Below are 22,062 nucleotides of genomic sequence, written 5' to 3' on the forward strand. Positions count from 1 at the left end.
GTACGAGACAGGAGGCTGGTGATGGGGGGGAGATTTGTGGAAGTTAAAGAACAAGATTGATGCGAGCTGTGAATGTTATAGAGCTCCTTCATGTTGTGCAGTGTTGGAGATTGTTATTTTATATATATATATATATATATATATATATATATATATATATATATATATATATATATATATATATATATATACAGTTAACATGCGTAATCAGTCATTACGCGTAATGACTGAAATTTCAGTCATCACACGTAATGCACTTTAGGGACATTTGATCCCCAGGAGCTAGTACTAAACACGGCGAAATACATTTGACCCCCAGGGACTAGTACTAAACCCGGCGAAACAGTGTAGGTGACTCACTGTTTCGCCGTGTTTAGTACTAGTTCCTGGGAAATCAAATGTCCCTAAGTGCATTACGCGTGATGACTGAAATTTCAGTCATTACGCGTAATGACTGATTACGCATGTTGACTGTAACATATACTGTATATACACTGGAACGCTATAAATTGATAGCAAAATGGTCAAGTTGCCTGTCTATAACTGTACCTAAAAACCAAAGGCCCGGTTTCGAATCTTGACCGAAGCAGATGCACTTATCAGTAATGATTTCCCTTCGATGTAAGTTACTCCCAAGGTAATAGTGAATTCGATAGTGAGCCATATTTTCATAAATATGTGAATATAAAAATGTCAAGTATGTATAATTGAAAAACTATATGTATATATATATATATATATATATATATATATATATATATATATATATATATATATATATATATATATATATATATATATATATATATATATATATATATATATATATATGTGTGTGTGTGTATGTGTGTGTAGACTTCGCTCACCACATTTCTTACAAACAACTACCACGCTCAAAGACAAGGGAATAATGCCAACATTGATGATTCATCAGAGGGAAATTATTTCACCGCAGGAGGAGCCAAAGATCACTAGCGAGGAGAAATCCGTTGAAAGAGGTCAATCATGCCGTTATATTAACTGAAAAGTCTGAAAAGGTAGCGGTCCCATTATCTAATTTTCTCTGCAATGAAGACAATATGTGTATGTGTGTGCTGCGTGTGCGTAGGACTTTCACTTGGTCTTGTACTGTAGCATTCTACGGACATATAAATATAATAATAAGTATTATAGCAAATTGTCACGAATTATATATAAGTATAGTACGGTTGTAAGCAGGTTAATTGTCCCGCATAGTTGTATAGCTCGCGTAATACGGAGGAATCTGATTTCTCTTAAGAATCTTCAATCCCATGTTTTCGTCGTAGCCATATGCTGCGTGCCAATTCGGCACATTTCTGTACTTGTTAAGAACTGTTTCACGTAAGCTAATGTAGCACCTCGGCTACAACCGTAAGGTTAGCTTACGGCAATAGAGTATCCAGAGAATTCATATGGCCGCGGGCAGTATTTTCGGTGGGGGAAATGGACCTATCTATCACGCCTACCTGCCGTGTAATATCAAAGCAATCTAGAAATAAAATAAGTTCTTTAATAGATTTATATTTCAATTTATATCTGATGAATAGCTGTGAGCAAGTTCTGCATGAAAGTCCACCAGGCATGAGAATGAACAGAAACAAATTGTTTAGGTTCAGGTATCGTCAACCATGACGCCACTTCCCCCACAGTTAAAGGAGGGTGAGGTGGCTCGTTCACTAACCTGAGAGCTCAATGATACTTATGTCGTCAGTGCATACCGGACACAGATATTAAATTTCTTTACCATGTTATGCTAAAACTGAAGATAAATTATTTACGCGTAACCCATAAACCGTTAATTAGTTTTATGATAACGGCAAAAAAAAGAAATTTTCTTACAAGCAATTCTTCTCCTTCGTCAAATAAGGATCATCAACGGGACGTTTTCAACTTTCCAAGAGTTCTTGTTGAACGCACCGTAGCAGCGCAGCGGTTCCTTGTGTTGTGTCTAACAGATTCAGATGTGATGTGGTAGTTGTGAGGAAAGGTGTACAATTTTTTTGGTGTTCGCATATCACTTGTTTTTCTCTGAGGAATTACCACAGGCAGTGAAGAGGGCACTTGAGGAATCCCAGGTGAGTGTTCTAGTCGTATACAGGACCAATAGTGTGACTGGAATAGACGTTATCCTAAGTTCAAGGATTATTTTATATGTTAACGTTGAGGTCACCAAGTCTGACTGAACGGCTTTGGTCAGACGGACTCTTGTGAGAAATGTCTTGTGGGTTCAGGACATTTCGACTGGAGATTCAGTGTTGTCTTGGTATGCCCAGTATCCATTTCATCAGGTTTTATAAAAGTTGATTGTCAGAAAGTCCGCCGTACGACCGTTAAACGATGTGGCGTAAGTGCTAGTTTATGCAAGTAGTTTTTAGACCCAGGTGTAAACAAATGGGTATGGAATGCAATATGCCCATGAACAATTGCAGTTTATTTTGTTTGTAGGATTATTTCCGTAGCCTGATCCGATCAGGTGAATACGTTTTAAAGAAGGATCTTGTCTCAGTAATGGGATATCCCTTCTTAAGATAATAAGTATTCTGTATTTAATGTTAAACTTTTTTGTTTTGTTTTAATGGTTGGGTAAATTGCTGGAAACGACTGGAAGGTTGAAACATTGCAAAAGGCCAGTAGTTATTGTGTGCTTGTGTGTGTGTATAAATATATATAGTAGTGTATTGTATATATATCTATATATATCTATATATATATATATATATATATATATATATATATATATATATATATATATATATATATATATATATATATATATCTATATATATATCTATATATGTATTATATCTATATTATGTTTTATATTTTCGTTAAACACAAGCATGGAAACATCAGCCGTAAAGCTACCAAATCTGGTTAGGGCCACCATTAAAAAATAACTGTGCATTGGTATTCATGGATGAAAAGTCTTACGTACCATGAGGGAGAATCCCCCCTTTTTTTTCTGACGCCAAGAGGCGAGTCGTAACGACTCGAGAATCTGTAGGTGTAGTAAGAGAAGTAAAGTTTGATAGTCAAGTTTGATTGCTTATTGCAACTCAGAGGAGGAGCTGCTATCCGGCATCTCTTAAGCATTGCCAAAATGTAGTTCTCATAGAAGAGGGGGGTCGCTGACGTACTTGTTAACCTGGCGTCTAGCCAGTCCAGACGACTATCGAATACTGACGACAAAAAGTCAGTCAGGTTATTACTTGGATGGATGCCCATTAACTAAAAATGCTTGACACTGAGTTCTCATAGGTCTTTGAACTTCCGCTGGACGAAGTATGGGCCTAGGAATCTCATCCCGATGTGTGGTTTCGTAGAAAGGTTAGGGTATCACTTTCGAATCTTCCCTCTTAAGGGGAAAAACATATATTGTATTTGTTTGTGTTAATGAACATAGAGACAGAACATTTTATGAGAAAATCATTAAAGTCTGATAGGAGAAACACGCGAGGGGAAAAATAAAAGCTTCAAAATGAACCGTAACCAACCCGTTTAATACTGGGCATTAACCTGGTATGTATCCATCTACGAGTCACCGAGGTGGTAGTATTAAACATGGCGGAAGCTCAGTGGATCGCCGTGTTTAGTACTAATCCCACGGGGAGCAAAGATATAAGATATAATTTTTAATATATAGAAATGGGTGTATATAGTACTTTGGTCCCAGAGGGGCTAGTACTAAATACGGCGTCCCATTGAACTTCCGCCATGTTTAGTACTAGCACCTCGGAGGTGACGCGTAGATGGATATATACTGGGTTAATACCTTAATACTGCATTCGTAGATACGGTTAAATAATGTAAAGTCAGGATTATGCGGAAACTGGCGATAACATACACTTCAATTTGGATGACTTGGTAAAAAGCTAGAAATGTTTTGTATAGATCTGAATTTATAGGAGTTAATTAGGGTGATTGGATAACACATAGAGACGAAAGATCGCAGCATTTGGAAGAATCTTCTATATAAGCGGAATGCTAGAGTACATAATCTCCATTAACGTTTTCAGTAATTTTTGGGGCGGATAACTATCTCTCTCTTAGATTTTTCCTGTAAGTAAAACGAGTATAACAAGACATAGTTTCTTAATGTCTGGTAACGGTATGAATTGAATTGTGCAAGAAGGGTAGAATCCGATATTGCCTGGGAACTTGGTACTGTACAACCAGAACCACATGGCAACTTACCTAACGAGTCCCGTATTTGTTTTGAGGGTTTCAGCAATAGCACCATCTTTGATTTGACAAGTAAATACGTGTGCTCTAAGTACCAAATTTCAAATGAATATTACGTGTCAAGGAAAATATCAACATGCTCCTCATTAAAAACTGGTGTTCTCTGGGGAAGGTAGAGGTCTGCATTCCATGTTCGAGAAAACTAGGGTCTCTAGTCTACGTCTGGGGAAAGTTTGGGTTAGAATTCGGTATTTGATAAAGGCTGGCTTATACTTGCTCCATTTCTTGTACAGGCTGGGGTTTGCGTTCTCCATTTGTTGTGTCAGGTGTCCGAATTCTACATGTGATTTGAATCTTTATTAACATCCGAAGGAAAACGGGAAATGAAGATAATGGTGGACTCGTTGTGAACAAACCAAGAGTAACAGGACAGTGGTTCTCAAAAATAAAAAGGCCGTTATACACGAAAAACTGCATAAGAGCATGTGGCTGTGTGTGTAAAAACCAGGATAAGTAATGACAGTTTGAATTTTTGTTACTCCTTTCGAGATTCAGTGCTTCGTGTACTGGCTTAGCCTGTTTTTGCTCCCCGTTCTTTGTTTGACACGGTGTTTGGGTACAAACTGTGGAATGCACTATTTTCTTCACGTGTTTACAAGTGTCATTCATAATCCCACCCCACCCCCCATTTTTGGCGGTGCGTTAGCAGAATACATCTTTTCATTAAGACCTGAATGTAGTGGATGCTTTCCCCGTCTCGTGGTCAGTTGCCGAAAAAAGAATATATACTGGTATAAATAGATATTTGAATATTCTCAGTAATAAATATTTTGTTGTAAGTTGTCTATACTTTCTTCGTGTGAGTTCAAAGATAAACACAAAGGAAAACAAGAGGATTTTGCTGTCAGTCCACACAGCAATGAATTAGTGAACCGTACATGTAACTGCATGAATTTATAATACCTGTGCTGTATACTGGCAATATGAAAAGGATTTCTCACATTTTCAACCACCTATGAAGCATTCAAACCCCCGAAATCTCTTAAGTTTGATATTGGGTGGGATGGTTGTCGTGGTAACATAATTGAAGCTGAAATCTTTGAAAAGCTAATGGGGGGAAGTTATTTAACGATTATATATTTGTAAAATTTTGTCACATTTTCTTAATCGCTTCTTGAGACGGCCTTTCCTTCTAACACATAGCCTACAGACAGGTGCTACTTTGGCTTGTTATCTACGCGTCACCTCCGAGGTGTTATAGTACTAAACATGGCGGAAACTCAATAGGACGCCGTGTTTAGTACTAGCCCCTCTTGGATTAGGTATATCGTTTATTAATATAATTTGTCGACCACACAATATAGAAAAGGGTGTATGTAATACTTTGATCCCCTAGGGACTAGTACTAAACACGGCGTCCCATTGAGTTTCCGCCATGTTTAGTACTATAACACCTCGGAGGTGACGCGCAGATAAGCCAAAGTAGCACCGACAGACATTGGTCAAAACCCTTAACGTCCTTTGCGGATAACGAATCATCAAAAAAGGCATGGATGGGTCGTAGGTGCACTGTACTTTCGGTCTAAGCTGTCGATGGATTGGAGATAGTTGTTCATTTTGCGGTCTTTCCGTATACTGTGGAAGAGGATCGGAGATTAGGGAACTTCCTGGTTCAGGCACTGATAATATCAGGATTTGAACACTTTTACTTTCGTTTACCCCAATTACAATCTGCGAGTGCGTATTCATGATTACTTTGCCTTTGTTATACGCACGACTCACTAAAACATTCTCATTATACGTACAGTTCGTTCACTTATGGATGCACACGTGCATGAGCACTTTACATGCAGATATGTGTGAGCATATATGATTACGCGTTTTTTTTTTAATTGCATACCAGTGTTGTTGGTATATTTAACAAGCGCGTGAGCTTACACACACACACACACACACACACACACACACACACACACACACATATATATATATATATATATATATATATATATATATATATATATATATATATATATATATATATATATACACATACATACTCGTTGTGGAAAGCGAGCCTTGCTTATTTTCGGAAAATTCCATTGTGCCTGTGTTGACCTAAGTTGTGATTTAGGCACCTGGACTGTAGTCGGTTGTGGGGGGTTCCGCCAGACTGGAGATAAAGCATCGTGCTTGCAACATCAATTTAAGAGTCAATGAGAACCGAATTGTACTCTGGTTTTCAACAAGTATTTTGGGACTTGTCAACCCAAGTCCCTCTCCACCCCAGCAGCAAACATCCAAGAGGCACAGAGATATTTTACCAATGTGTCCAAGTCGTTCTGCCTCGGCCGGGAATCGAATTGAGAGTACCTCTCCGGTAAATTAGTTTTTACGCGCAGTTATCCCATATTTATATATATTTTATGATTACTTCATTTTAAAAATCATGGCTGGATTGATTCGAGCAATTCATGTTAATAGAATGAATTTGTCAGCGTAGCTTCTTAACCAGTATTTTCAACTTTTGTAAATGTGGCTCTAAAGTATTCTTGCTTTGTTTTAGTTTTTGTATTTATATATAATTTTGCTGTAATTTCTTATGGCTAGCTCCCCGTTATTTGTACTACAGATGTAAAGCGATAAGCTGTGTAATTGTAATTAACCGCCGTTATCTACATGCCCTTTGGTAAATAATAGATAATGATCCCACTGCTTTTTAAATTGACCTTTTCCTGTTTGTTTCTCCCTCTACGATGTTGTTTAGGCCTATGCTTTCCCATTGTACATTCATAATAGCATATCGCTTTCGTTTCGCGCCCATCTCGTACCGAGATGACGTGGGTCTTTTGCTGAAGGTCAAGTATTATTATCCTTTGTCCCTCAGCTCAGCCTTCATCCCTGGGTCAGAAGTCCTAACAACGCTTAGGGCATGAGGGCGGTACCTATGCTTTTTCGCTCCCACCCATCTCTCCCCATCCTTCTCGTACTAGTCCTAGTCCTAGTCCTCCTACCCCTATAGCCTATCGTCCTTCGTCCTTAGTGAGTTCTACCCAGGATGTCTCTCCTATCCCATCCCACCCCTACCCAGCCACTCCCGTCCCCTTCCTTCCATTCCTCTGCCCACTACCAGTCACAAAGACAGGCATGAAGACCTATCACAATACGTTTGGCACGGCAAACCCTCAGCCAAGACGTAAAGAAGAGAGCCCTTCAAGCCTGTCCTTCTAAAGCGTTGTCAGCCGGAGAGCCATGTTCTGTTTTATTAGTCGATCTTGCTTAAGAAAATCCCCATCATTTAATGAAGTCAGTAGAGTTTTTCGATTTGTAGGTTAAGATAGTCCTCGTTTGCCTGAGAGAAAGAAGGGCACGAATGAGAAGCAATGGAGGTGGTTGCCTTCGAATGTCATGCCCGTGCTCTTCCTCACTCGGACCCCAATCTCTCTCTCTCTCTCTCTCTCTCTCTCTCTCTCTCTCTCTCTCTCTCTCTCTCTCTCTCTCTCCGTCTTTAATGCTAATAAGTCGCCCATCTCCCTCTATTGTAATGGCGTTATCTCTTTGCTCTTGCCGTATCTTAAGTCTATCTCCACTTTCTAATTGTTGGGTATTTCACTGTACTTGTATAGTATGATGCCCTGTTACCATAAATACCTAACTCATTAATTCAGATTTTCCTGTTTTGTAAAATGAAGAATTACCTTGTAGTCCTCAGTATTTAGTATTCAATTTTTGCTGTTCTGATAATATAGTTAGCATAAGTTAGGCGAGTAGAATATGTGCGTGTTATGTAACTTCTTATTTGACGTTTACAGTCAAGGTCAAAAGAATGGTCACAACCCTTGAAATGGGGGCAAAATATTCTGTAATACCCACTGTATATATTATGGAACACTGCATTTTATTGTCTTTCATCTTATTCTTTTAAATTTAACTCTAATTTTTTTTCCCTCGTGAATTTTGCCTCTGATCTTAAAACCTAATATTGAACCCTATCATATCATAAGATTCTCTCTCTCTCTCTCTCTCTCTCCCTCCATGCCATTGTTATCATCAGTCCCAAGGTCAGAAAGGAGACGTCTAAGGGCTGCCTGTGAAAAGGAGTGCTGGCTTACAAGGGACGAGGAGGATGAGGGCGTTTGAGGTCCTATTCTCCTGAGGGAGGGACGGGGTGGTGGGGGAGAGGGAGGTCTTTGAGGGTCCTTGAGATTCCCTTGGCTCTGGGAGGTAGGAGGGACAATGTGACCCGGGTATAGTAGTAGTGGCTTACTCGGATCGCTTCGGAATTTTACGTGGCGACCAGAGAGACTGAGTTCATAGGTGAGGTAGGAAGTGACTCGAGAAGATTTCATCGGGTTTCGTTGGTTTCGTCATTTATATTCTCGTGTCTTTTGTAAGAATGATGGAAATTGCTGGGCGAGTGTGGGGCGCTTTTTGGGGTGCTTTACACAGTGTTGGGTTTAGTTCCTTTAAATGGCAACTTTACACCTTTTATAATTTTAGTTAAAAAAGTATACCTTAGTTTAACCAGACCACTGAGCTGATTAACAGCTCTCCTAGGGCTGGCTCGAAGGACTAAACTTATTTTACGTGGCTAAAAACCAATTGGTTACCGAGCAACGGGACCTGCAGCTTATTGTGGAATCCGAACCACATTAAACCGAGAAATTAATTTGTATCACCAGAAATAAATTCCTCTAATTCTTCATTGGGCGGCCGGAGACAGTAATGGTAATATTCATAACGATAATAATTATCCAGAAATTTTATTTTTCATCGCCGTAGCGTGTCCACCATATGATGTGACTGGAGCTTATGAATATGGAAAGTAAAGTGCAGTGGTTAGGTGAATGAAACACTGATTAAAAAATCTACTTGGTGTTCATCACACCACGTTCACCCTTTGTCATGTCTGCATAACGAACACGTATTTATTTTTGCGACATTTTCGTCAGGATTCGTGCACAAATATCTGGGGAGTTTTCAGTGGAACAGTTGATTTCTCCGAAGAAATTTTGCTTATAATTTATATAGTTTTATCTAGCCGTTTTTGGTGTGATTATTAAAAGTCACTAAGTATAACTTAGTTTAACCAGACCACTGAGCTGATTAACAGCTCTCCTAGGGCTGGCCCGTAGGATTAGACTTATTTTTACGTGGCTAAGAACCAATTGGTTACCTAGCAACGGGACCTACAGCTTATTGTGGAATCCGAACCACATTATAGCGAGAAATGAATTTCTATCACCAGAAACAAATTCCTCTTGTTCTTCACTGGCCGGTCGGAGATTCGAACTCGCGACCAATAGAGTGGTAGCTGAGAACGGATCCCGCTCGCCCAGCGAGGAACAGTTAAAATTCACTAAGATATGGTCCATTGATATGGGATGCCTTAAGTTACTGTCCTGCTATTTCTTCTTCGTAGAGGGTATTATTATTATTAAAGTAGTTTAACCAGACCACTGAGCTCTTCGTAGAGGGGTAGTGCCGTCAGTGCGCCCCTTGCGGCATACTGTTTGCATTGCTTAAGGTTCTTTGCACGGTCCCTTCTGCCCTTAACTGCAACCCCTTTCATTTCTTTTACTGTACTTCCATTCATATTCTCTTTCTTCCATCTTACTTTCCACCCTCTCCTAACAATTGATTGGTAGTGCAACTGTGAGGTTTTCCTCCTGTTACACATTTAAAACCTTTTTTACCGTCAACTTCCGTTTCAGCGCTGAATGACCTCATAGGTCCCAGTGCTTGACCTTTGGCCTGAACTCTATATTCAATTCAATTCAGTCCAGTTATGTCTTCAGTTGTTGAGTGAAGGGTGAATCTGTTGTTCAGAAAGCATCCACAGTAACATCAACAACAGCGATTTCTGCTATCATCAGAAGCACTACGAAGACTTTAATACACGAAACAGCTTTCCCAGTCGGATGCATACACGTCTGAATATCGGATGAATGCAGTTCGCCTTGCATTGACGAGGGAAGGCCGTGATCTGTTTCTCAGGTCAGATGACCTTGATACGGGATACCTTCGGCTCCAGATCATATGTCCTCTGGAGTACGTGCATCCTGGTGTGCCCTTCTTCCCAGCCGTTGCTATCTGGGGATTGACTGCTTTCAGTTTGCAAGCTACTGGGTTCCACTTTGTATTGTAAATGGCTAAAATTGAAGATTGAATGTACTTATGCATATTTTTAGTAGGTCTGTTGTATGTGGACGTGTGCGCACGCTACTTGTTTCCTCTCTCTATTGTAAATGGCAAAACCTCAAGACAGTTTAATGCTTCCATGCTTAAGTTCAATCGGTTTATTGTATAGGAATATGATTTAAAAATGTTTTAGGGTTTTATTTGGATATATTGTACTCAAGTGGGATTAGAAATCCATTTTATTGCGAAATGTAGCCTACATATGTTAGAGAGAGTATATCTTAGTTTAACCAGACCACTGAGATGATTAACAGCTCTCCTAGGGCTGCCCCGAAGGATTAGATTTATTTTACTTGGCTAAGAACCAACTGGTTACCTAGCAACGGGACCTACAGCTTATTGTGGAATCCGAACCACATTATGACGAAAAATGAATTTCTATCACTAGAAATAAATTCCTCTAATTCTTCATTGGCCGGTCGGAGAGTCGAACGCTGGACCAACAGCGTGCTAGCAGAGAGCTCTACCCACCCCTCCAATGAAGAACTGCATGTGTTAGATATAGGTAAAAAAATATTTAAGGCTTACCTGTTTATTTCCCCAGAAAAGAAAGTAATTCTCGTATCTGTATTAATTTATTTGAGAATAAACGTACAATTCTCGAACTGCGTAAAATAACATATCCAACGCATAATTCTCGGCCTGCATAAAGTCAACATATCCATCTTGCCAAATGTCAGCTGGTTCTTGGGACCTGAAGCCCACCTTTCAGCTCGTGATTACTGGAAGCTGTAACATGAGCGACCTCAAACCATTGTTGCGTATGACGTTCATGCTAATTTTTGTATGTTCGTGCTGTGTTTAGTACCGTAAGATTTTAATTGAAGTCATTTTCAATGTCAGTTTGATGTCAGCTGCTCTCTGATGTCTCTTGGTTGGACGATTTTGCTGTATTTAACCAATGAAATAGGGGCTTTAGATCTCAAGTCTTGCTTAAAATTCGTATTTCAGGTGGCCTTGTAGCTCTTTCTCGAACAGTTACCTTGAGAGCCTGCATGTAGTTGATCAGATGAAGAAATAAGCTAGCTGTTATCTTTGTGCTGGCTAGAAAAACTAAACTGCTTTATGAGACCAACTTGAACTGATCGTGTGTGTGTGTGTGTGTGTACGTGCGTGTATGTGCGCTAAAAGGTTCCTGGCTGTAAACTGCCTTATAAGGCGTTTATGCAACATCATTATTGGTCCTGGAACAGCAGGCGTGACTTGCCAAGCCAAGGAACGGGGAGATGGGGAAGACTGTAAGGAAGGAGGAGGAGAGGTAGCGAATTTCTTTTAGATAAGATCTGCTTCTTAATGATGGCGTGGCTGAAAAATTTGGAATTCCTTTTTACTAGCTTTGATTACTGTATAAGGAACCGGGTCGATTGCTGGGGTCTAATTTGAACTCGTGTGTGCCTGGAAAAAATGGAATGGTTTACGGGAAAGTTATTTTATGAGAGGTACTTTCAGTTAAAGGATGATTAAGTTATACTTACGTGATAATCAATACGAACGGTAAGAAAATATACCGTATCGCTGAAGATTCGTATATTGCATCGAAGCTAATAATATGTATTATTATTCACAGATATTTGTGTAGTGAAGTACGTTGAAGCTCATGTCAACTAACTTTCATTCAAAATTTCCTCCACAAACACAATATGTATATATATGTATATATATATATATATATATATATATATATATATATATATATATATATATATATATATATATATATATATATATATATATATATATATATATATATATATATATATCACGACGTGATGACGAGTTCGTCTCCGGTGCCCTTGGAATTTTTCCTTCCTAAAAAAAAAAAAAAAATGAAACATGGTGAACCGCATCAATCTCCACTCTTTTTATTAACCCAGACATTTTTCGCTTTACTTTGATTGTTTCGTAAATGTGAGCAGGTGCAAGTTGATGTGCGTTGATGATTCTTGGTTGGATTGTTCAAGGGTTTACAATTTTGTGCTGGAATAAATTGCTCAGTACAAACACACTCACAGGAGAGAGAGAGAGAGAGAGAGAGAGAGAGAGAGAGAGAGAGAGAGAGAGAGAGAGAGAGAGAGAGAGAGAGAGTGTACTAGGAATGCAAAAAGATTTTATACTTGAATGACTCACTCAGCACAAGCACCCACACACGAGAGAGAGAGAGAGAGAGAGAGAGAGAGAGAGAGAGAGAGAGAGAGAGACCGACTGGAATGTAACATGAACCAGCCATCTGAGTTAACGGGATCTCATGATCATTCAAATGGAAAGTAAAGACTGAATTACGCCGCTTCATCTGTCTTGAGTCACGTGTCCCGTCACTCAGGAGCCATAGAATTAAGAAACTAAACCTCCTTTTATCTCATGATGCGAGTGAAGGCCTTACTAACTATTGCTGGCGTAGTTTTGACGATTTATGGGTTGTCAAAGTCATCAATGAATGTTGTGATGCGTTTATTGGACTCTTGAATGCTTATTGCACACGGTTTATTAACACTGTCATTGCCAGTTATCAATCCACAAAGGTCAGGGTGGGCGCATTTATCGTGTAGAATCCCCTTTGGGTGTATGGTATTCCAAGGGTATTTCCAAGGTAAAGGGCATTTGATTTTAGTGTTTCAATTGTAGCCTCAGTTGAGAGCACAAACATGCCATGTGTAATAGTTATATTATCACACACTTGCACCCATATAGTTATTGTGTGCATGTATAAACTTTATTCAAAATGAACTAACATTGTTAAAAATTAACTACCATTCATATGAAAAAAGACCTTGCTTATAACATAAACTTACTAAGCAAGGTTTCCCTAATAAGGAAAACATAACAGCGAAAGTAGCTCATAACAAAATTACATAATATTTATATTGAAGAATAACCGTGCTGGTCAGAAAAACTAAGGTAATAGTAAATCGCCTCTTAAACCTATGAGCAGTGGTATTATGATGTTCATCATTCATTCCAGAGGCCGTAACATAAAACTAACGGTGTCTGTAAATGAATAATTATGCACCATTGATTTTTGGTAGGATACCAAAAGGGGGATGTTTTAGTCTTACAAATGTGTTTTGAAAAAGGACCTAAGTAAACATACCACTTGTTCATTTAAGTATTTGAATGAGAACCAAGGCGGGCAAATGTTACCACTGATCCTGTGAAATAAGGGAGTGTGTAATTAATCGAAGTATTTTGATAAAAGCTAAGAAATACTATGATATAAGTACATTTGGATTTTCAATGAAAAATATTGAATTTTTGGATAATTATGTCATATTTGCTAGCTTGGTTGTTTTTCTTCAAGGCGTATTTTTTCAGTTTTTTCATTGGTTCTTTGTCCAGCCTGCCTGATAGTTACACAAGGACCCTTTGTTTCAGAGGGACATTTCAGAGCTAGCACTCTGCTGGCCGCGAGTTCGAATCTCCGACCGTCCAATGAAGAATTAGAGGAATTTGTTTCTGGTGATAGAAATTCATTTCTCGTCATAATGTGGTTCGGATTCCACAATAAGCTGTAGGTCCCGTTGCTAGGTAACCAACTGGTTCCTAGCCACGTAAAATAAATCTAATCCTTCGGGCCAACCCTAGGAGAGCTGTTAATCAGCTCAGTGGTCTAGTTAAACTAAGGTATACTTGACTTTTAAGTACATAGTAAAAATCGCTGTTGTTAATTGAGAGGCCAGCTATTAAAAAAATACATAAAGAGGAAAAAAAAAAAGAGAGAACTGGGCGTGTGGGCGTGGGAGGGAGATATCCAAATAAGATTCCCAGGCGATTTGGGCCATCTGTTATGGGGGACTGTACCACGCAACCTGCTATCAAAGCTTTGGCCGGAGTTGATTACAGTGCCGCATTTTAATTGATAATGGCCCTCCCCTTCACGATTGGGTAGTGGGAGTAATTTGCGGTTCGTAATAGTGGCGTTTTTTTAACCACTGGTTGGGTAACGCTTGGCTTGTTATGCAATGGTCCAATCCCTTTGTTGCAAACATATTGATCTCATGGTACTTTTATTGAATGATTATTTTTTCTTTCGAATATTCATCATTTATTCATTCTTTAAGCCTTTCGGTAAAGTGCTTGCAATTTAACTAAGCCTTATATACTCATGTGGTTGGATAAAGACTTGACTGCACTTATCCAAAGCCCGTTTCTTCTCTGCAAAGAGAAAATTTTCCATTTATCAGAATCTCCTCCAAAGGCAACCTTACTCCGCTACATCCTCGTGCACAGCATAAGTCCCTTCCTGTACAGTTGCTGGACTATAGCCAAGTCTTGTGACGTCACTCCTGGATGACGCCTTGCCCTTTGGTGTGCCCGAAAGAATTGAGGTTGATAACAAAGCAACCTAACAGCCTAGAGTATTTTCCCAGAACTAACCCCTTCTCCTTTCCTGCTTTGTTTCCTCTTCCTCCCCTTCTCTCACCGTCTATCACTGTCTCCCCATTGTAATGCGCCTTACGGCATTCGCTATTTATGTTTTCAAGTGTTGCAATGGTCTATATCCGCGACCTTTTGCTGGTTGCAATGTGCGTGTAATTATGACGTGCTAATGAAATGAGTGACCTTTTCAAGTCTGGTTTGGGCGTGTGTTATGATCTCACGGTAAGGCTGATACGAGAGAGAGAGAGAGAGAGAGAGAGAGAGAGAGAGAGAGAGAGAGAGAGAGAGAGAGAGAGAGAGAGAGATTTTTAGCTTGGGTTATCGGGTCAGAGATGAATTTCGGAACAAGAATGTCATTAACAAAATCGGATCATATTCCTGGATGTTCTATTATCCATAGGAGTTGAAAACATGTTTCTGAAGAATGAATGCATGTATTATTATTTTTAAAATTCCAAAGAAAATAAGTATTTTTCGTCCTGGTTTTTTGAATGCCTTTGGTAGTAGGTAAGCAAAATTAACTTAATTTGTCAGTCATGCAGTGCTGTACAGAGATAGGAAAGAATATATAGCCCACTGAAAGTTGTGCAATTGTTAATAATGATATCGTATAATAAAAGAATCTATCACATGTGAAAGTGATTTCAATTATGATAGTAATGAAAATATCAGTGTCGGTAGTAATTGTAATGAGAGTGATAACATCAATATTACCCTCATCAGATACAGCTTCAGGCTTTGCTGACAATCCATCGAGTTAAACCAGCAGAGAAATTTCCGAAGAGAAGGACTCGACTATCTCTCTCAGATCCCAAATGACCAATGAGCCGTGACCGCTAACTTCATGTTCTTCAGCGTGACGCCGAATGCAATTTAACATAGCAGACCTTCGTCAAAACGAGCGAAAGCCGTTTCGAAGCAAGTCTGAGGAAAAGTAGGAGACTCGTGTAGTAAGACACCGAAGGAAAAGTGAATAATAAGTAGGTTTCGTTGTGCTACGAATGCGTGATTTATTCCTCCGTATTTTTATGGTAGCTCTCTGCACGGAAAAGTCGGGCGGCGCCGTGTGAGTAATGTTCCAAATCTGTTTTTTTTTTTTTTTTATGTAGATTTCATCACTTTTGGTCGCAAAATGTGAGGTTTAAAATCATTATATGAATAAAACTCATGATTAGACGTCTGATATTATCGATCAAGCGACTGCAATTGGGTGTATCGTTGAGAAATAAGCGCTGTTTGAAAACTTTCCAAACCCAAATACCAGGCAAATATTTAAAATACCTTGCATTGGTTTTGAAAACAAAATGGTAATTTTTTGGCAAAGGAAAGTCATGGTTTTTCTTTTACGGAAAGAAAAAAGAATGTTTGATTACTATAATTCGTACAATTTAGCATTTGATAGGAATGTCTGCCATCAGTACTATTACAATTAAATCGAATATACTGCTCGTGTGACTACCTAATAATGACATTGATAAAAATGACGGTAGCTAAATATCGGGTGGTGCAAGGTCATCGGACAGGAAGGATCGATTTATTGCATGCAATAAAAATACCTTTCCATTCCAGATCATGAGAGAGAGAGAGAGAGAGAGAGAGAGAGAGAGAGAGAGAGAGAGAGAGAGAGAGAGAGATTGTTCAAATGTGTATAAGAAAAATGTATGCCTCATTGCCAACCAGTTTCTTAGAGTTATGAAAAATACAGATGTGATTTATTTCCAGTCGCGATGAGCTTATTGACAATATTGGCTAAAACTATCAGGGAACCAAATTGTGCATTTTCGTTTTAGCCCATTTGATAACTGTCCCGAAAATATTTTCAACATCAGATATAGAGAACACCACTTTAGTAATGTACTTCAAGAGTGAATTATTTAGGCATGTGTAAAAAGCAAAGAGTATATTGTCTGTTAGACTGTTCCGTAGCTTTATGAATGGAGTGATGCAAGAATTCAGAAAAAGGCGGTAGTTGTAAGATAAGTTGTAGAGAAATGAGTTGTAAATGGTGTATGGAATGGTTGATGCTTGATGACAATGCAGTATTGATTAGGGTTAATGACGAGAAGCCGCAGACCCATTGAATGGATTTGAAAGTTTGTAGGAGAGGAAAAAGGTGGAAGTAAATGCGAGCAACGGTAAGGTTACGAGGGTAAAGGAAAACCAGGAAGGAGTAAATATAAAAGTTGATGGCTGAATAAGGAAAGATATAGGTCAAAGAATAGGTGAAACATAAGAGACAGCAGCATATATGTTGAAGATTGAGAAGAAACGTGATATATAAGGAAGCCATAGATGGAATTCATGGATTTGTAAGCGAATTCAACGTTATGCAACTGAAGTGTGGATGTTAAATGCGGATGAAAGGAAAAAAGGTTAAAACTGTTGGTATGAATTGTTTGTGTAGTGAGGAAATATAAGTAGATGAAGAGGTAGAATAGTTTTGAGGTGGTCTGGTCATGTGTAAAGAATGCAGGACGGTAGATTGTATAATTCGCAAGCGTTAAGAAGGCGAGGAATGCGTGATTTTGGAAATGACTTTGTGGCAACGTCCTTGCCCTTAGGAAATAAGGACTCGAGAAAAATCTGATCATGGCCATGACAGCCTGATTTTACTCTCTCTCTCTCTCTCTCTCTCTCTCTCTCTCTCTCTCTCTCTCTCTCTCTCTCTCTCTCTCTCTCTCTCAGAAATTAAGCGTGTTCGCGCCTAAATATATTTAACTTTTATATTTGAATTTTTACACAGGTAAATTATTGATTGCGATAGCAAGTGACTCGTAATGATTTGTCAATAAGAAATGCAGAAATTCTTATAACTGCATAAAGAAAGTTCGATCATTAGAAATTAGTGGATATTTGTGGTCTATTATTCAAGTAGATTTTGAAAGCAGAATATTTTAGTAAAAGTAATTTGATTTTCGAAACTTACCGGATCTGTTGATGATTAAGGTCAGTTAGCTGATAAAATTGTAATGATTTGATCGGTGCGACTTAAATCATGTAAAGTTCATTCTTGCGCTCATGACCTTTTCGTCTGCCTTGAAGCATTCGTTTCTCCTTCGTAAAGAGCTCTCTGAATTAATGAATTATTTAAAAAAATGAAGAGATGAATGATAGAACATTGTTTGTCATGTAGGGACCGAAAATATATTCTAATTTCCAATTACTCTTACAAAAGGGATAGACATAATATACATATGTCCGAAAATAGGTACACGTTGTGATAAGGTTATACAGAAGCAGGTGATGATTTTTGTCGTTAGTTATTGTCACTACCTTGCATTCCTGTTGTGAAGGCTAAATCATGTTACTTATTGTTACGAGGCAATACCTATGTGTTATGTGTTATGTGTTATGTGTAGCTTGTATCTTAAATCAGACTGTAGTTTTTTTTTTTTATTATTTTGTATGCAATGCCTCTTGCAGGAAAGAATGGGCAGTTGGGGAAAGTCTCTCTCTCTCTCTCTCTCTCTCTCTCTCTCTCTCTCTCTCTCTCTCTCTCTCTCTCTCCTCTCCTCCTCCTCCTCCTCCTCCTCCTCCTCCTCCTCCTCCTCCTCCTCCTCCTCCTCCTCCTCCAAAATTTACTTTTTGAAGAGAATTGTTTTGCATTCTAATATACTCACATATTCTACCTTTTATCCACGATTAACCAAAAGAGGAGCTCATATAGTGAACTAAAGAGACAGGTGAAATGATAAATTACTGTTATTTCATTTTCAGGGCCATTTTCAAGGTCTTGAGCTCTTCATAGTGTCATTAAAACAAGGGTGAGGGGCTAATTTCTGACACTGGTCTTCAATCTCATTTATTCAGCATTATTGGGGGAATAAATTGGTGTTCCCTGTATCACGGTAGTTAAATTTCTGAGTCGTGGTTCATTATCTGTATTACCTAGACTACAATTTTGGAGAGAGAGAGAGAGAGAGAGAGAGAGAGAGAGAGAGAGAGAGAGAGAGAGAGAGAGAGAGAGAGAGACCTTTGCTTTCGACAAGCACAAGGGCTTAGAGAAGCTCATTGCATGTTACAGCTAAAGATTATGTGTATTTTTTATTTCAACCGTGGCTGTTAATTTTACGTTTTTATTTTGACTTGATGGACGTTTAGCGTGTGATAGCATACACTCTACGATGTTCCGCGGTATTTAGGCTACATTACAAAATATGTGCCCTTGGGTGTACAAATAAATTCTGAATGATAATGCATCCCCAACACCCATATTTATATGAACTCGAGTTTTTAATTTTTATTTTCTTCTGTTTTTTTTCACATTATACTTTTTGCGAAATTATTACTTAAGCCATTGATTCAGCTGTTTCACTGTTTGGCCTTCAGACAAATTAAATGTATCTCAATTAAATCAATTTGCCAGTCATTTCTCTTTTTATCATTCTTTGCGAATATTTTTAAAGGTAACTCCTTGGAATTATGACGCGTGCAGATCATGACAGATTTCTATTTCACGACATTAATTAATATATGTAACTGTTTCTCGCGTATTTAGGAGTGTTATTTGTACTCTTCCTGTGTCATTTGATTCGTAAACAATGCTATGACGATAGACACGGCATAGCGTATATATATATATATTTTTTTGTAACTGGTCTTCAATCTCATTCAGCATTATTTGGGAAATGAAGTGATGTTTCCAGTATCATGGTAGTTTAATTCAAGAATTATGGTTCATTATCATTATTATCTAGACTTCAGTGAGAGAGAGAGAGAGAGAGAGAGAGAGAGAGAGAGAGAGAGAGAGAGAGAGAGAGAGAGAGAGAGCCTTCCTCATTGTTGGCAGTTGGCATTTCTGTTTAATTGTTACGCTCAGGGATAATGTTTGTGAACCTCACTGCCGTGGGAAGTTCAGATATACATGATTCAGCATTTTTGTCAACAAAGGGAAGGTTCACTTTGTATTAAAAGAACGTTTTGGTAAAGATAAAATATTTTGGTGTCAGGCGCAGGATTCTTGTTTATGAGTGTTATGCATTATACAAGATATTCTAGTAATTTTTTTTTCAGTCTTTGAAAAGGTAAAAAAAGGTAAAAATGAAAGGAATAAGAATGAAATATTAGCTTTCGGTAACAAAAATTTTCTGATAACACAAAGAGAAGATTTAAAAACACGAATAATCACTTATATAGCAGCTAGTATGAATACCACCTACAGCAGCTAGTATAATAATCCCCCCCCCACATTTTTTGAAGCAGGGAAGTTATATACTAGTGTTAATAAAATAAAGCTTATGAGTTCTGATGAAGTTGCCAAAACACTAGAAGACCCCATTTTTTCACCGTCGAGTGTACAACTGGAAGAAAGTAAATCTTCATGAATAAAGGAAATGGTCTGTGTGCTGACGAATGTATTTATATTTCCCTTCTCTTGGTGAGAGGGCCGAATGCATAGATTGCAAACAGTGATAATCATTGTTGCTGAACATGACATCATTGTTCTTCGGTTTGTGCTTGTGTCGTGTAAGATAACACGAAGACGTTACAACATAATATGGAATGCTCGATCCTTCATTTCACCAAACGGGGATGACGTGTGTAATGATTTCGACGCGTCATGAATAGTTATCTTATCGCGGGATGCCAGTTGTCAGTCGTTGCTTAATCTTCCCTGGTACATTTGAAGGCGTGGAACCAATATCATCCTAAATCTGTTGTATTTAATAATGGCATCTGGTCTTTGTCGCTATTATTAAAGCAGTATATCTAACTCGGCTTGACCTGACCTGGTCACACCGAGTTACGCTTGGAAAGTAAACCAGTCCACCAATGACCAATTAACTATGAAGTTGTTTGCGCTGATCCTTTAGGAAAGACAGCCTACCATCTGGACCCGCGAGGTCTCATATCGTTGGGTTGTTTCTTATGGTATGTTTTGTGTAGTTTTTGTGAGAGTCACGGATTCTCTTCCCACCATAAATTCGGAATGTAACATTAGGTGTCTAGTATGCATTTGTATTTTAAAGGGTAGTAACTATCCTTGGAAACTCCTCACGGAAAAGCAAAATACCGATTTTAAATGTAAATCATATTTGAGATGCAAGCTTTGCTTGACCTTACAAACTAAGTCACCCTAATTGAAGACAATGTAAAACTCCGTACAGAGTCAAAGAATATAGATGTTTAACCCAGAAGCAGCTACACTTTCTTTGTTGGAAATGTTAAGGCTTTTAGGAACTGGCTGACTTAATTCGTTATTTTTTCGTTCGTTTTAACGTCCGCCCGAGCGACAGCATTAGGGAACCGCAGACCAAACAACAGGGACCGTCTTTTTCCAACTGTAACAGGCACCGCAGGAGCCACGAAGGAACCGGTCCTTCTTCTGCTGTCCCTCCTATTCCTCGTACTCCTCCAACTTTTCTTCCTTCCCCTTTACCACCACCACCACCACCTCCTCCTCCCCCTCCTCCTCCTCCTCCTCCTCCTCCTATTCCTATTCCTCGTACTCCTCCAACTTTTCTTCCTTCCCCTTTACCACCACCACCACCACCTCCTCCTCCTCCTCCTCCTCCACAAGCTGCAAGGGCAGTTAGAAGTAGAATGGCCACAGGACGTGTAGGTCACATGCTCCGAGAAGTTGGTCATCCAGTTCGCTTCTGTCTTATGTCGAAACTCTTGCACCAGAGATCACGAACGAAACCAGTCGCCGATATCAGTCGTCGTATGTCATCCTGAATGCTCATGGTTGCCGTTCCAGGCGGCATTCTGATCAGTAATCCCGGCTGGATACTGTCGGAAATTGTGCAATGGAAGTCAGGTGCCACTGACACCTTCTCTCTCGGAGTCGTTCGTTTGTTTAATGTCACCAAATACTCTTGAACACATTGTTGTTTTTTAATCTTTTGTTCGTAGTGAATGATGCCATAGTAGCAAATGAGGTCATTATGATATGACTTTGGCTCTGTCATCTGGTGAAGAATGTATATCATTTGATGTCAGTTTCTTAGAACGCGTTCATATTGATTTAAACAAATGCCAAATACTGTAAAGGCAATTAATTTATAATATATATATATATATATATATATATATATATATATATATATATATATATATATATATATATATATATATATATATATATATATATATATGATAAAAATTGAGAGAGAGAGAGAGAGAGAGAGAGAGAGAGAGAGAGAGAGAGAGAGAGAGAGAGAGAGAGAGAGAGAGAGAGAGAGAGAGCATGTTTGTCTCGAAATGTAAAAAAATTATTTTATCAGGTAAAGCAAAATTTGCTACGTGCATTACGTGAGTCGACAAGATGTTTAAGCAAGAACA

At 38.7% G+C, this 22,062-nt stretch overlaps 1 protein-coding gene across 2 annotated transcripts in view; it reads left to right on the forward strand.

The window, feature by feature from the left end:
* Window positions 1-1,922: 1,922 nt before the first annotated feature.
* LOC136850751 (MAGE-like protein 2) overlaps window positions 1,923-22,062 on the forward strand; it is a 60,132-nt gene continuing 39,992 nt past the window's right edge. The window contains exon 1 of one of the 2 annotated variants that reach the window (XM_067124701.1): window positions 1,923-2,096. The gene's annotated coding sequence lies outside the window, so the exon portion shown is untranslated. The remainder of the gene's footprint in view (window positions 2,097-22,062) is intronic. The other variant, XM_067124700.1, reaches the window with a different exon arrangement.

Source organism: Macrobrachium rosenbergii, chromosome 22 (genome assembly GCF_040412425.1).
Source record: "Macrobrachium rosenbergii isolate ZJJX-2024 chromosome 22, ASM4041242v1, whole genome shotgun sequence".
NCBI classification, from domain to species: domain Eukaryota; kingdom Metazoa; phylum Arthropoda; class Malacostraca; order Decapoda; family Palaemonidae; genus Macrobrachium; species Macrobrachium rosenbergii.